This window comes from Hylobates moloch, unplaced genomic scaffold (assembly GCF_009828535.3).
Source record: "Hylobates moloch isolate HMO894 unplaced genomic scaffold, HMol_V3 SCAFFOLD_5, whole genome shotgun sequence".
Classification (NCBI taxonomy): domain Eukaryota; kingdom Metazoa; phylum Chordata; class Mammalia; order Primates; family Hylobatidae; genus Hylobates; species Hylobates moloch.
This window is the reverse complement of record NW_026652280.1, coordinates 39730008-39747120: the sequence shown is the minus strand read 5'-3', so window position 1 is coordinate 39747120 and position 17113 is coordinate 39730008. Positions and strand designations below refer to the sequence as shown.

General features: G+C 35.8%; 2 long non-coding RNA genes across 2 annotated transcripts in view; both read right to left on the bottom strand.

The window, feature by feature from the left end:
- Window positions 1-3473: 3473 nt before the first annotated feature.
- LOC131383593 (uncharacterized) lies at window positions 3474-4751 on the bottom strand. Its single transcript, XR_009213735.1, has 2 exons — window positions 4651-4751; window positions 3474-3600 (listed from the first exon to the last, which is right to left on the bottom strand). It is a non-coding gene; the product is annotated as an uncharacterized LOC131383593 (long non-coding RNA).
- A 2550-nt stretch (window positions 4752-7301) lies between these two features.
- Window positions 7302-17113, bottom strand: part of LOC131383423 (uncharacterized) — a 32216-nt gene continuing 22404 nt past the window's right edge. The window contains exons 2-3 of the long non-coding RNA XR_009213430.1: window positions 10708-10824; window positions 7302-7365 (exon numbers count right to left, since the gene is read on the bottom strand). This is a non-coding gene — a long non-coding RNA (uncharacterized LOC131383423). The remainder of the gene's footprint in view (window positions 7366-10707; window positions 10825-17113) is intronic.

Sequence of the window (17113 nt, the reverse complement as noted above, 5' to 3'; positions counted from 1 at the left end):
ATGCAAAATGATTTTATATATATGATGCCCTAAAGATGCCACCCAAAAAAGTTAGAACTAAAAAATTTAATAAAGTTGCAGGATTCAAAATAAACGTACAAAAACTAGTACCATTATATACCAGTAGCAAACTCTGAAAAAGAAATCAAGAAAGCAATCCCATTTACAATAGCTACGAAAAAGGTTGCTAGAAATAAATTTAAGGTTGTAAAAGATCTCTACAATGAAAATTATAGGGCTGGGCGTGTTGGCTTATGCCTCTAATCCCAGCACTCTGGGAAGCCAAGGTGGGCAGATCACCTGAGGTCAGGGGTTCAGGACCAGCCTGGCCAACATGGTGAAACCCCATCTCTAATAAAAATACAAAAATTAGCTGGGCGTGGTGGCACATGCCTATAGTCCCAGCTATTCTAGAGGCTGAGGCAGGAGAATTGCTTGAACCCAGGAGGCAGATGTTGCAGTGAGCTGAGATCGTACCACTACACTCCAGCCTGGGTGACAGAGCAACAGAGTGAGACTCAGTCTCAAAACAAACACAGAAACAAACAAATAAAAAACAACAAAACTATAAAACACTGGTTTTAAAAAAATTGAAGAGGACACAGTTAAGTGAGGCATCGTTATGCATTGGAAGAATTAATATTGTTAAAATTTCCATACTACCCAAAGTGATCTATAGACTCAATGTAATCTCTATCAAAATGCCAATAAGATTGTTCACAGAAATAGAAAAACAAAATCTTACAATGTCTGTGGAATCACAAAGGACTCTGAATAGCCAAAGCAATCTTGAGCAAAAAGAATAACACTGAAGGCATCACACTACTTGATGGCAAAATATACTACAAAGCTATAGGTAACCAAAACAGCAAGGTATTGATATAAAAATAGACACATAAACCAATGGGACAGAATAGAGAACACAGAAATAAGTCCGCACACTTACAGGCAACTGATTTTTAACAAAGGTGCCAGGAACACTTATTGGGAAAAGAACAGCCTCTTCAATAAGTAGTTTTGGGTAAATTAGATATACACATGCAGAAAAGAAATACTAGACCCATATCTCTCACCATATAAAAAATTAAATCAAAAGGATTAAATACTTAAATGTAAGATCTGAAACTTTAAAATACTAGAAGCAAGCAAGAGAAATGTTTTTATGACAATGGTCTGAGCAAGTTTTTCTGAATAAAAACTCAAAACACAGGCAATAAAGGCAAAAATAGACAAATGGGATCACATCAAACTAAGAAACTTCTGCACAACAATAAGCAGAGTGAAAAGAGAACGTACAGAATGGGACAAAATGTTTGCAAACTATGCATCTGACAAGGGATTAAAATTCATAAAATATAAGGAACTCAACCCAATAGCAAAAAAAAAAAACCCTAATATTCCAGTTAAAAATGGGCAAAAGACCTGACTAGACATTCCTCAAAAAAAAAAAAATTACATTCAGATGGTCAATAGGTATATGAGAAAATGTTCAATATCACTAATCATCAGGGAAATGCAAATAAAAAATACAGTGAGATAACACCTCACCCTGATTAGAATAGCTATTATCAAATGCTGCTGTGGCTGTGGAGAAAGAGTAACTCTAATACACAGTTGGAGGGAATGTAAATTAGTATAGCCATTATGGAAAACAGAATGGAGATTTTTCAAAAAATTAAAAATAGAGCTACCATATGTACAACAATTCTACTACTTGGGTATATCTCCAACGGAAATGAAATCGGTGTGTTGAAGAGATATCCACAATCTCATGTTTACTGCAGCACCATTCACAATAACCAAGATATGGAATCAACCTAAGTGTTCATCAATGGATGATGGATAAAGAAAACATTGTGCATACATGCAATGGAATACCACTTAGCTATAAAAAATAGAATACTATAATTTGTGGCAACATGGATGAACCTGGAGGGCATTATGTAAAGTAAGCCAGGCAGAGAAAGACAACACATGATCTCACTCATATTTGGAATCTTAAATAGTTGATTTCATAGAAATAAAAAGGAGAATAGTGGTTACCAGAGGCTAGAGAGATAAGAGCAGAAGTGATGAAGAGAGATTGTTCAACAGGTGCAAAGTTAGATAAGAATAAGCTCTGGTATTCTATTGTACAGTAGAGTGACTGTGGTTAATGATGTTGTATTGTATATATCAAAATAGCTAGAAGAAAGAATTTTAGATGTTCCTGCCACAAAGAAATGAGGAATTAATGAGGTGATAAATATGCTAAATACCTGTACTTGATCATTACGTAATGCATATGTGTATTAAAACATTACATTGTACCCCAAATATAAAAATTATTGTGTGCCAATTAAAATCAACATTAAAATTAGAAACCAATTTGTTGTTTCATTTAGCATTTACCAAATGGTCTGAAAAGCAGCTAGTTTTGAGTGGGGCTCAAAAATGGATGAAGGCTCTGCAGCAGGTTCAGTTGCTCTGCCATGTAGGCCATACGATTCAGCAGATTCAACGGTACTTACAGTGTCAGCGGCAGATAAGGTTGCTGTTGTCAAAGCAATTCGTATAGGTAAATTGCTCTCACAGGTTTAGAGCAAAGCCCTACCACCTTTCAAAGACAACTGCTCTTCTTTTGAGAAATAGTTCTTAGACTGCTGAAGAGTTTTAGTAGATACCAAATATTTCACCATGAACCACCAAGTTACCACGTACCTTGATCCGTCCATTGAAAACTAATGCTTTCTGTAATTGCTTTATGTTCTTATGACTTTATGCTCTGCTGACATAAAAATCTTAGTTCCAGAGATAAAAGGTTTCTACCAAGAGACAAGGAATTTATTCCATTGAACTGGAAGTCCAATGTAAGTAGGGTGACTTTAGACTTCTCATGCATCTGGATCAACAGGCAAAGAAGGGAGTTACTGTGTTGACTGGGGTGATTGATTCTGACTACCAAGAGAAAATCAAACCAATATTGTAAAATAGAAGTAAAAAAAAGAGTATGTTTGGAATAAAGGAGATCCTTTAGGCTGTCTCTAAGTATTTCTGTACCCTGTGATTAAGGTCAATGGAAAACTACAATAACGCAATCCAGGCAGGACTACTTATGGCCCAGACCTTTCAGGAATAAAGATTTGGATCATTTTGCCAGATAAAGAACTACAACTAATTGAGGTGCTTTCTGAAACCAAAAATAACCTAGAGAGGGTAGGAGAAGAAGGTAATTATAGATACCAACTATGACCAAGTAAGTAGTTACAAAAGCAAGTACTGTAATTGTCTTAAGTATTTTCTCCTTAATTTGTTGTGAATATGTTTGTGTGTGTATACATATCTTTGTTTTCTTTCCTCTTTTATTTCCTTATCATATAATGTAATGTGTATTGACTTAATTTTATGGTATTTAATTATTATTAATTTTACAACGTAGTATTTGTATTAGTCCGTTATTGCATTGCTATAAAAAACTACCTGAGACTGGGCAATTTATAAAGAAAAGAAGTTTAATTGGCTCACAGTTTCACAGGCTGTATAGGAAGCATGGCTGTGGGTGCCACAGGAAATGTACAATCATTCTGGAAGGCCAAGAGGAAGGAGGCACATCTTACAAGGCTGGAGAAGGAGGAAGAGTGTGAAAAGGGAGATGCTACACACTTTTAAACAACCAGATGTCGTGAGAACTCATTCACTATCATGAGAAGGACAAGGGAGATATCCGTTCCCATGGTCCAGTCACCTCCCACCAGGCTCTGGGGATTACAATTTGACATGAGATTTGGGCGGGGACACAAATCCAAACCATGTATTTATGTTATAAGATATCAAAGAGAAGAGTAAACATCACCCACAGACAGTGCATTATAGGTGGTGTGCAGAATAGCTGTATCATGTTAGGCGAATTATGACCTTGTTGCTCTGTTTATCTGGAGATTAAATATGGTTTAAGGAGATGTTTATGAGTATCAAGTTGACAGAGTAGATTTGTGATGACAAATTTTACATGTCAACTTGACTGGGCCAGGGGATGCCTAGATAGCTGTACGTTAAATGTTGTTTCTGGATGTTGCTGAGAGGATATTTCTGGGAGAGATTAGTATTTGAATCTGTGGACTGAGTAAAGCAAATGGCCCACTTCAATGTTGATGGGCACCATCTAATCTACTGAGGGCAGAAATAGTACAAGAAGTTGGAGAAAGGTTGACTAAACTCTGCCTATCTACTTGAGCTGAACTTGGATCTTCTCCTGCCCTTGGAACTCCTGGTTCTTAGGCTTTCAGACCTAGACTGGAATCTACACCCTTGATTATCTGGCTTGTAGGCCTTTGAAATACCACCAGCTTTCCTGGGTCTCTAGCTAGCAAACAGCAGATTGTGGGACTTTTCAGCCTCCATAATTTTCTGAGAAAATAGTTTCTAATGAATCTCTTAGTAAATATATCTACACATATATATGTAGATATATTATGTTTCTCGGGAGAACCTTGACTAATACGTGTGTGTGTGTGTGTATATATGTTTAAGTCCTTAAATGCTAATAATGACTATTTAAAATAAATATGAATAAATTTCCATAATTTTTAATGTGAGAAGATTTTGCTTATGTTGTTTTCATATGTTTGAGGAATTTTGATCTTATTTTCTACTCCAAGGAATAAAACACACCTGCTCAGCAACAGTTGTTCCCCATGGCAGACACTCTTATCTCCTTTGAGTTAGGGAACATGGGATTTCTTTCCTTCTTAACGCCCCTGCATCCAGGTAGATATGGATTAGGGCCCAAGGTTGTTCTGATTTCTTGTTTGTCGTCTTAGAAAATCACTGACAGAAAAAAAAGTATTATTAAATCAAAAAGCCTCAGCCAAATTCCCAGCTCTAATATTTACTAAATATTTCTTCAGCCACTTATCATCTTGATAATTTTTTTCTTTCATTTTAAAAATAGTCTACTATCTGTTTATCCCATCTCAAGGAGTCCATACAACAATCCAATAAGAAAATTTGTGCAAATTAATTATTATATTGTACGGTAAATACAAACTTCAGTGTGATGACATTGATGATATTGTGATGCTAATAAACTTTACCCCAAGCACCATGGTTCCATTTTGCCCCATATAAGAGCATTTCCTTGTAAATGCTCAGATCATACTTGTTGATGTCAGCAGAAAGACTCTAATCCTCAACACACTGAACTGGGTCAGCCTTCAGGACATGATTTTAGAAGCCTCCACCCTCCGTATGTAACTGTTTCTTGCGTAACACTGATGTTCCCATAGGCAAAAGCATTCTAACACTCAAACAAACAGTTAAAACCCAAATCCCATATTCCGCCAAGTTTCTGCAACTACGTGTGGTTGAGTTATTATTCTCTTGTCAGCTCTTACTCCAGATTTCTTCTGCCTTCCCTTTTATTTTGCTCTCTGCATTATGTCTACCACTGCTTCATGGCTGTCATAGTTTCATCCTAATTTATCCCAAGGATCAATACAAAGTCTGACAGGTGAGATAGATATTTACAGAGCTTTTGTGGGTAGTGGGTATAATTATATCTTTGAGTAAAAAATAATTTCACATTCAGTATCTGGCATCACTGCCTCAGAAATGTGTCATTCATTATTCACCATGGGAACTTTATCATTGGTTCAGGTCCTCAGGTCCTCCTTAGTTCTTTGTCAGCAACTTGTGCTGGCCTCCTATTATTTTCTAATCAATGTCTTCTGTATTCTTTTCTCTGAATTTGGGATTCCTCATCCTCTGAACTCCTCTATCTTAGCCTTCACCTGAAAAGTCAAAAATTTGTTTCTTTTAACTGGTATTACTTTTATCTTCTACCTCAAACTAGCCAGGCCTACTTTTGGAGCTACTAAATACCCTTAATTCCCTTTCCATGGAAATTTTCTATCAACCTCTTAATCTGCCCTTGAATATGCAATAAACAGGCAGAGTGCACCCTTTCTCAGGATAAACTGCATATTGACACATAACAAAAACCCCAACTCCGAGTTCTTGTACAACAAAGATTTATTTCTTTTTCATGCTACATACCTAGCTCGGATAAATCTTGATTATAGAATCCAGGTTAAAGGAGCAGCCCGTAGCTGCAACATGGCTGGCATTCTGGTGAAGAGAAACAGAAGACGGTAGAAGAACATGGAGCTCTTTAAACATTTTTCTCAAGGTGGCATAATCACTTCTCTTGCACTCAACTTGCCGAAACAAGTTACATGCCATTCTTAACATTGATGGGGCAGGGAAATATAATAGAGATATAAGATGCACCACGTGTTTATTGACTATAGTAGAATCATCTATAATAAAATTACATTTTTCCTTAATTGGTACAAACTAACTTCACTCCTCTCTAATACAGACAAGGTCTCTCCTTTCTCTCCTGCCAAACTTTGTTTAAAGAGAAGGAGGCAACTAGACCATGTATTGTCTCTGTTTCTCAAGCAAGAATTTAGAGAAACTGTTTCTTTTCCTCTCACGTATAAATGTTGATAAAATTTCTTATAATGCATAGCTTTAGATGACCTGATGATTTCCTTATTCGTAATGATGGATGACATTTATATTTATGATCTAAATCTAGGTGCGTTTCTTCATACTGGTAGATGGACTCAGTTCCAATTATAAAAGTGACCGTTCGCCAGGAGCCATAGGCTGCTAAGTTGGGCCTCTCTGCATCCCCAGCATTTAGAGCCAACATTAAAAAAATGAAAATGTAGACAATTCTACTCCTTAACATGGCCAAAGCACCTGCTGAACCAATAAGCCCGCAGGCCTAATTATTAAGCAGGGTTGTCCAATGATGGTAGGGCAGACCTTTCATTATAATCATGTATTTTTTCAAAGTGTTCCATTTATTATCTGTTCTAAAGCTCATCTATTTTTAACTGCCTAGATTTATTATAAATGGAGTAGCAAAGCTTATAAGGTCATGCAACCTTTGATTACAACTGTAGTAAATCAACCTAGATTCATTTTAATGAGACTCATAATTTCTTGTTGGATTTATTTTTTTTTCTTTTAGTGTCTCTGTGTCTCTCTCTCTCTCTCTCATTTTGCTGAGGGTTCATATCAGGCCAAGCTTTACAAAACCGAGGGTTTTGTGTTTGGTTGGATGATTCTCTCTCTCTCTCTCTCTTTTTTTTTTTTGTTCTCCTGACTCAGCTCTTTATAATTTCTGCATGCAACCAAGTGAGAGCCATTCTAAGAAACTTGAACAGTCAGATTCATAGTAAACACCTAGAATTGAAAGTACAAAAAGTGTCAGTAGAAAAAGCAGGTCATAGGTTCTCACCTTTATTTTCCTCCTGAATGACCCATCGACACAATGTGAAGAAAGAGTGTGGCTCCCAGTCATGAGATTTGCCACTGATAATAGAGGGGAGCAATAACTTCTGATTAGGTAAGGGAGATGGCACCACTGCCAGCAAAAAAGTGGAAATTTTGTTAATTATTTGTTTGTGTTTTATCAAACAATCTGTGGGGAAGTGTTCTTTTCTATTATATTGATTATGCTGAACAATTCATTTGACTGTTTTTTGGCACAGGCAATGCGAAAGACAAGGGAAAACATATTTACTTATTTATTGCTCGTAATTTTCACGTCCTCCAAATGCCAGGTAGATGTCTGGGTGAATGCACATATAATCCTCAAAGCAAATTATATGAATTGATGTCTGAAACTCTTTTCACCACAACTGTATTTGCATATGATTCCACAGAAAATTTGAACAAATAAATATGTTAATATACACAAATTAGCTCCTTGATAAAGGATTAGATTGTTCATATCTTTCTGACCACCATATCTCATGAAAAATATGTCAAGACAAACTGGGGTTTACCTTTTCATGGGGCCTTCCCAAGCATAGCTTTGCTGACGAGCCCTCATTTTAATACTGTGCTATTTGTCACAAAGCCCATGTCTAAAGAACTATTTGTCTTGCGGGAAACTAAAGCAATTTAAAATAAAAAATAAACACTTAGACTTTCTTTTAAATGCTGTTCAATATACGTCATTAAAGCAAAGTTTAAATTTGTCTTTTATAATCTAAATAAATACCATCTTTTATGTTTATTATAAACAGGAAAATTCTATATTCAATTTTACATTGATTACCACATTTTCTAAAATCATTTAACATTATCCATATATTTGTAATAGAAAACTACAGAATTTGAAATAATTTTAGAAATTAACAAGTGGAAACATTTTAACCTATAGGTAAAGAATCTAAGTCCCCAAGCAGTGACACTGATGACAAATCAAAAACTGAGACCCAAAATTGGAGTCTACTAAAGGATAATTTGTTTAAGATACACTAAAATTGTGTACATGAAGGCAAAAACTAACAGTTCAGATGAAAAATGGAAAATATATAAGTAGAACAGAAAGGAAAATTTATTTTTCTACTTCATTATAAAATGATGTGCATGGAAGTACTTTTAAAATATGAAATTACTTAATTGGAGGCAAGCCTTACTTTACCTAGAGACTACTACACCTACCACTTGAATGAGTAGTAAAGGACATTCATGTATAAGAATCCATCAATCAGCCATAGAGGTTTGATAATACAATGCACTCAGCACCATCATTACTTGTGTAATTAATACATGCTCACAGACTTACAATAGAATGGTGAGACTAAACTAAAAATAAAATAAGATAAAATAACACAAAGCAAAATTAAACAAAAATTTTAAACTTGAAAAAGTTCTAAATGATTGTCAATTCCCATGAGATAATTTTTTCGGAGCTACTGTAATTTTGAAAAGCTTATTCATACAGCTAACATCAGCCTCACCAAAAGATGGAACCAGAGCAGTTTTGACTGATAACTGGATAAAAAGATGGATGAAAGGATATCCCAAGGTGGGAAAGAAAATAGGCAAAATTGAGGATGTAGAAACGCCTTGAGTAGCAGGAAATCTCAATGAAGGGACAGCCAGGTTCACAGCACAAAATACATGCTGAAGACATTCAGAGTGAGCAATAGAAAGACAGCTGGGCAGGCCTTGGAATCTAGCTGGAGGTATTTGTATTTAATTCATAAGATATCTAATATATTATTAATAGGGAGAGGTAGAATTTTTATAGAAACTTAGTAAATTAGTGAGCTTAAACCATTCCTTGGTGACTGTCAGAATCCTGAGCTACCTGGATTTTGACATTAAGTTTAATCTCAAAAAATATGTGAGCACCTTTTATATCGTGCTACCAATTTACAGTATCTAATTAACTATCAAAGTTTTTCAATTATTAGACTATTTAAATATCTTAGAGGTACTCAGTTTAAGTTGGTTAATATTATTGTCCAATATGTCAATAATTAAATGCATATATTTAATATATGCCAGAAGAAACCATGTTAATATCAGTGCAGACATTAAAATAAAGTGAGGTAGTCATATTCACTGTCCCAAACTCAGAAAACTCAGATATACTTTCCCATAGACTGTTTTCTAGGATACATGAGATTTGTCAGTTAAATTAATATCTATAATTTATTTATTTCCCAGTAATTTTATTTAGATATTCATTTAATAGAAATTAAAACATAAGGTTATAATGATCATTGTATAACAATGTTCATAGCAGTTTCATTAAAAAAAACAAAAATAGAAAACAAATGAATGTCTGTCGGTAGAAGAATGGATGAAAAATTCTTGGTATATTGATATAATGGAATACTACTCAATAGCAAAAAAGGAAAGACTACTGATACATTCAACAACAGTCACACAAACATGTTATGTTGAGAAACTAGACACAAAAGAGTCAATGTTGTACAATTCCATTTGAGCGAGATTGTAGAATAAGAAAATGAATCTAGGTGATAGAAATCAGGTCAGCGGCTGTTTCTAGGGTCAGGAGGTTGACTTAGAAGGATTCTGGGGTTCAAAAAATGTGCTATGCCCTTACACATATTTGTCAGACATTATGCTTGAAATCTGACAGTTCACTGTGTGTAAATTACATCCTAACAATAATTAATATCCATAGTTGTTTTTCTACCTGCAATTGGCTTACATTGGAACCTATATTGGAAGAATTATTAGAGCTTCTGCCATCTACATTTTTTCTTCACTCTTTGGTTAATTGATGGTTTGAAAGATTTCTCCCTTTTTTCTCTGCATGTGTAATGCTTTTTTTTTTTTCCAAGGTTTTAGGGGGTGATACTGCTGTGGGCTTTTCTATTGAAGAGAATATAAGCTTTTATCAGGTATATTTCACAAAAGTTTTGAATTAAAAAATTAGTTGGGTTTACTCTGAAACACAAGAGTAATATTAATGTTTTAATCATGAAGTGGAACAGAAACCATGAAACTGTCACCTAGCAAAAGAGGCTTGCTACCCAATGCACTGGAAGCCAATACTACGACACTAGATTTTGAGGTAAAAAAAAAAACAAAAAAACAAAAAAACAAAAAAAAACATCTCTTTATTGCAAGTTGACTCACAAAGAGATAGGAATCAAGCTCAAATCTGTCTGTGCTGGCTTCAAGGCAATATTTTTTATTAGAAAAGTTTCTGAGGTGGATTCTGAGATTAGCAGGTGATTTGCGGAAGGAAAGGAGAGGGCTGGAGAGTCCTTGAGCATGCGCAGTTATCTCTTTACGCTACCTCATGGATTGCATGTGCAAATTCAGGGGGAGTTAGCATAAAGCATGCTGTGGCAATTCAGACTGTGATGATAGTAAGCTCACTTTGCACAGGCTCCAGTCAGCCATATTGGTTTCAACCTATTTCAGCCAGTTTTATCTTGATCTCACAAGTGGAGGGAGTTTCAGTGTTTCCTCAAGTTGTCTCCTTTATTGATTATCCTGCAAGTTCAAAAATATGTTAGTCATTAGTTTCTTACTCTTTGAGGAACAGTTTCAGTTTCAATTTTACAGCAAGTTGTTTCATTTCTTATTTGCTATCCTTTAAGCCCAAGAATTTGGTATTTGATTATTTAAACTTTTCAGGGCACAGATTCAAAACCACCTAACCATCCTAAAACTATTCAAATGTATCCAGATGTATCCAAGGTTCTCGTAAATATTAAATGTAGTTTGCATGCTTTTTTTTGAGACTGAGTCTCGCTCTGTCACGAGGCTGGAGTGCAGTGGCATGATCTCAGCTCACTGCGACCTTTGCTTCCCAGGTTCAGGCGATTCTCCTGCCTCTGCCTCCCGAGTAGCTGGGATTACAGGCACCTGTCACAACGCCCAGCTAATTTTTGTATTTTTGGTAAAGATGGGGTTTCATCATGTTGGCCAGGATGGTCTCGATCTGACCTCATGATCTGCCTGCCTCGGCCTCCCAAAATGCTGGGAATACAGGCATGAGCCACCACGCCCAGCCGCGTGCTTTTTTTTAATATCTCCTCCCGTCTTCCTCATAAGAGTCTCTCTCCTAATATTATCTGTAAATACGTTTTATCTTCTTAATATTTTGATCAATTGCTTTAGTGTTTTAGTCTATTCTTCCCTCAATTTTCTGTGAGTTTAGCCCAGAAGGCATAACACTACTACCTTTTACTCAAGTAGCTATATTTGGGATATAAGTCCTTATATATTTTTTAACCTTCAGACATTCTAGATGTTAATGATATACTGTATAGGAGATTTCTTCTTCATTCAAAAAGTTCTAGTTATTAGGGAGAATGGAATGAAATTGTCTTTATCCTTTAAGCCCAATTTTAACACTAAAATCATCTTTTTTCAAGAATCTTACAACTTGAAATGCCATAGATCGGGTACATTAGAAACATAAAACTACTAGAATTTTTTAACATTAACAAATCTGTAGGTATTAAACTAGCACTGCACAGTAAGAATAAAAATGAATTGTTATTCATGGTAATGTACAAACAAACAGTTCCCTGGTTTGTGTTCTCAAGGATCTGATCCTGTAAGAAGGACTTAAGTGAAAGTAGCTAATTTTTTGAGGTGATTTCAGGAAGGAGCAGGGAGGAAAGAAAGAATAGAAGCCAATATACATGCACAATCAAGCGAGTTACAACCGTGCCAAGTGGAGCTCCATCCTACTGGGGGACTCGGGGGGCCAGCGTAGAATGTGACTCTGAAATATCCCAACCCAGGTGCAAGGCGGCAGGGTATTTATCCTTTTACTTGCCTTAGTCCCTGTTTGAGGTCAGGTTTCCAAGGCACTTACTCTTCATCATTTCCAGCTTGCCCCGTGCTTGGTGTGAACATGCTCTTGCGGCCAGAAAGCAGCCCCACAGACGGAGATTGTCAGGGCTTCCTAGTGCTCTGCCTTCTGTGGGTAGAGGTAACTGCTAAGATACGGGTGTGCACCAACAGCTACATCAGTATAGGTTGAGTCCATGGCAAAAATCTTGGACCAGCAGGGATTTCAAGTACATAAATTGATTTTTAAAAAAGAGGTATCAGTTGATTTTTAGCAAAGAATTTAAATCTAGTCATGGGTGAACTTTGAAGTATTTTAATACCCTTGTTACTCCAAAATGGCAACTCCAGTATATTAGACTGGACTCAATTTAAATTTCTCCCCACTCAGTTGAAAAAATACTGATCAGAAAAATCCAGTTCATTTTCTTGAGGTCACATGGCAAGATATTATCTGAGCTAAACCTAGAATCCATTTTTTTTAACTCCTGGGTTAGAATTTTATATTTTATATCACAAACACAAGTAGTGTTCAAAGTGTGATATTCAAAGGAGTGGCATCAGCATCACCAGGAAACTTGTTAGAAATGAAAATTCTGGTCCCACTCCAGAACTACCAAATCAGAAACTCCTAGAATTGGTCCAACTTATGTGTTTTAAAAAGTTTTCAAGATAATTCTGATGAATGGTGAAGATTTAGAACCACAGGTACCTGGTGTTAAGATTTTATCTATACCTAAATAGGAAATGGCATTTACCCCATTTTTAATTACAATGTCAAAATAGTATGCTAGGTACACTGAAAAATATTATATATTGTGTTTTTCCTTTCTGGCTGAATTTTAGTTGATTTATCTGTTTTTAAAGTATTAAATAAGTTACTTAAGTTAAACAACTGGCTTGACTACTTTTTGAAGGAATGGACATGTGCATAATACATGTTTTAGCAATATATATTTTATCCAAGTGTTTTCATTTGTAGGTCAAAATGTTAAAGAAGTTCTCATGTAAAATAATCCAATTTGGAAGCACTCAACAAACTGTATTAAAATATAAAGAAACTATATTTAAAGTTTGTGTGACATTCTAAAACCAATTTTTCTCTCCAGGCCTGAGTTTCCTCACCTAAAAACAAAAAGAATTAAACTAGATTTTTTGGAATTCTGATCAGTTCCATATTTCTGTGCTGTAATGATAAGTTGTGGCCAAATGATGAACTAGTTTTATGTAGATACGGTCCTCCATATCATATTTCTGGCTGTATTTTCAGATTTTTTTTAAAGAGAAAAACTCAGCAATTTACATAATCTGGGGTTTGAATGATAGAAAAATTTATCTTTTATATAGAAAGTGGTGTCCAAAAGTCTTTAATTGAAGCTGATCTATTTTTTATTAAATTTTGCTGTCCTCTGGTTCTGAGAAGGTAAAATATGTGACACTGGCACTCCCCAAGATTTTTTAGGGCTGAGTCATCCTCTCAGAACCAGGGCTTCCTGGCAGAGCAGGTGTAAGCATCAGAAAGCTGAAAGGTTAGAGGATTCTCTCAGCCTATTTTTGGCTCTCTTCATTGCTGTCCTTAGCAACTCATTTTCTGACCTATCAGCGCTTATCTTTGCATAGATGTTTCTAATATTTTCCATGATGCATCTTCCATACATTACACAATATTCTCTTCCTAATATTGTGAGTCACCCATATTGGCTTTAGGAGGTCCATTGCTTGTAAATAAGCCATAATCAGCATAGTTTCCAACTGATGCACTATGGTTCATTTCTCCCCCACAGTGAAGGAAGCAGCTTTGAAAAGGACAGAATCACTCTTCTTCCCCTAATGTGCCACCACTGCACAACTGCAGGGTAAGCCAGTAGTCAGTTCTCAGGCTTTGTGTCAGCAATCAAACTCATTTGGTGACACATTAAGTATTATCAGGACACTCAGAGATAAGAATGCACAGGCAAACCAAAAGAGAGTATGCATAGTGGCAACCTATAAATGTGTCTAATTCCATATTTTAAGTAATCACTAAGTGTTTTGTAGACAAAAAGTGCCTATCAAATTGTAAGAATGTAATTTCAATAAGTGATCACCATGATCAAACCCTGAATCTTTAGTTTTGCTGAATGTCTGAGACAATTCCAAGAGTATCATCAGGATTTCATTGACAGAAGACCCTGTGAGGCCAGAGATGCTCTATCTCAGGTGGCAGGGCCATTTGAAGCCCACTCAGATCTTCTCTGACATATATTAAGAGGCAACATAGAGTTGACAGGTAAAATATTTATTTTATTTTTCTTTGCTAAATGTGCTAACACTGATACAAATCATTGTCTCCTTACTTGAACTGAGAGAAGAGAGCTGAAGAAAGAAAGCAACCACATCTTAACCCGAAAAAGTCATTTGTGTAGAAATAGAAATTTTATTTAAAAAAGTTTTCAGATTATGTATTTTCTCACCATATGAGGTAAACATTACCTTCATTTGACAGATAAAGAGAAAGAAGCACTGACTGGTTTCACGTAGGCTCATGTGCGGTCACAGCAGAAATGGTGGTCCTGGTTCCTTATGCCAAGAAAGTGAGGATTGCACTCAGCATGGCTCTCCGAAATCAATTTAGAAGATGGTGGATGGGGCTCTTATCTGTCCAGAATCCAATGTTTCTCCACCAAGAAAACAGGATCCCATATTTGTTATGGAAAGTCATCTTTATCTTATCATTGTGCTCTAAGTTTAGATGGCACTTTTACTTAACTACCAACTCCAGAGTTGGTTGTTACTGGATTAATGTATCAACATATTCCAACACAACGGTCACAATAAGTGATGCAGAGGATGCTCATGATCAAAGTGCTCCATACAGAGTAAACTTCACAACTTTCCCTGAACTAGAAACAAGAAAGCACCTATCCCTGGGAGCTATTGATAGCCATATTGAAACTACAAAGAGAAAGCCCACAGAAGATGGAAGAAGAGGAACTGGAAATGAGTAATGTGAAGAGGGAAACTAAGTACCATTCTCACTGTTGGAGGGCTCAGTTGGTCTTAGATATGTTTGCCTTCATTTTCGCTGGTCTACCTTCTCACTTTCATCAGTTTCCATTTATTGCATTCTTTTACTGTAAGCCTTTTAAAAATGTAATTTGCAATTCGGTCTCAGTTTACTTCCTTGTTTCCATTTTTGTGATGATAACCCCAGAATATCTGAATAGAAAAATCTATAAGAAGCACAGAAAACAGTCTTGTTTAGAGAAAACAGAAATGCAGGTTTTTGTTTTTAGAGAAAGACAGCCACTGAGAGGCCAGCTCATTGACAATTCAAGTTTACCTTAACATCTAGCACAATCTCCATTTCAAAGTTCTTTCTCCAGATTACTGTTTGTTCTTCTTCAAGGATTGTTTCCTGGTTGATGCCAGTTTCAATGACCTCTTAGTCAAACAGCCCCTATTACTGCATGACCTGATATAGGAGGAGTTGACTTAAGGTCAAACTGAAGATGTTTAACTGAAGGTGTTTCAGTCTGACACAGGAGGCTACTGCTGTTTTCTGAAATAACTGAATATGCAGCCACGACTGCCCCCATATTTCTGGCTAGTTGCAGTCAAATGTCCTTTTTTTGACTGGATAAATGCCCGGGACAAAAACAAAATTCAGGCTAATGTTGATAGCAGAGTAAGTGGTATGCATATGAAAAAACTGTGTTGGTTTTTATTTCTGCTATGAAAGTAAATTTATTAAATAGATTGAAGACTTTTTATCCTGAACTCTCATGCTTAGATAAAAGGTGCATTTGGATTTTAAGTGATCACACCTCTCTTTGAGCTCTTAAATATTGTCACTAGATTCACATATTTTCTCTTGCAAGTTCGTATGATTTGCATTATTTAAACTTGCAAAGTTCATCAGTCCAGAGTTTTACCTATTTTATATCCTCCACAGCATCTAGTACAGGTTTATGCCTAGTAAAGATGGACAAAGAGCCTCAATCATTGTGGTTGAACACCTGAATGTAAATTGTTACCCTGAGCTCTTACCTTATTTACTCTGTTATCTATAAAATGGGGATAACAGTGACAGTCTTATACCACACTGAGTAGCTAAGTGAGTTTTATACAATGATACATATGAGCTGTGCTTCAGCGCCCATAGCATACATTCATAAACTCTCTAGTTGTAGCCCTGCTAATTATCTTTGGGCTATTTTGTATCTCTTGTAAATTGTAGGTAACTGATAAATTGGCAAACTATCTTTTCCAACAGAGTTTTCATTGACTTCTTTCCTACCCTAGAAAAAACAGTTTTGCATCCACGTGTAATTTAGTATAAATCTATGCTTTCTTTGACTTTTTCTTTGAACAATTATAGCATCTGCCTGATTCTCTCATATGAGAAACATCAAATATTTGACACATGTTCATTTTTCTGTCTATAAGAGAGACATGATCTCATCTTTTTGAAATTTATCTTTTAACAGTTTTGGAGATCTTCCACCAACATGCCCAGTGGATTCTCCTACCAGGGCCAGGTAACCTTCCTCACCAGAGGTGAGCATCTTGGGAAAAAGTACATCCTTTCTTTGCTCTCAGAGGTGACTTCAAAGAGGCGAAAGAGCTTTAACGACTCTCAGTTTATTCAATTTTAATTTTACTTTCTACTAATTTTGTGTTTTGTCTTTGGTTTTGATTTATTTTCAGCCAATAAATTATTCCCAATTTCTAGCAGCAATGTTTGGATATTTGGTTTTATTCACTGATTATTTGATAATATCTGTATGAGGATTAATTGTTTACAGAGATCTATTCCCTGTTGCATAAGAGACAACAGATACTCCGGTTTATTAATTTTATTGATTAAGAGTTGTATTTCGTGGTCTGACCACTTGGTAATTTTTACTCTCTGTTAAATAACAGATGATAGAGAGTCTAGTTTGTTAGTCTTTTTCAATTATCTATTTTTAGCTCTAGACAACGAAGAATTTTTCCA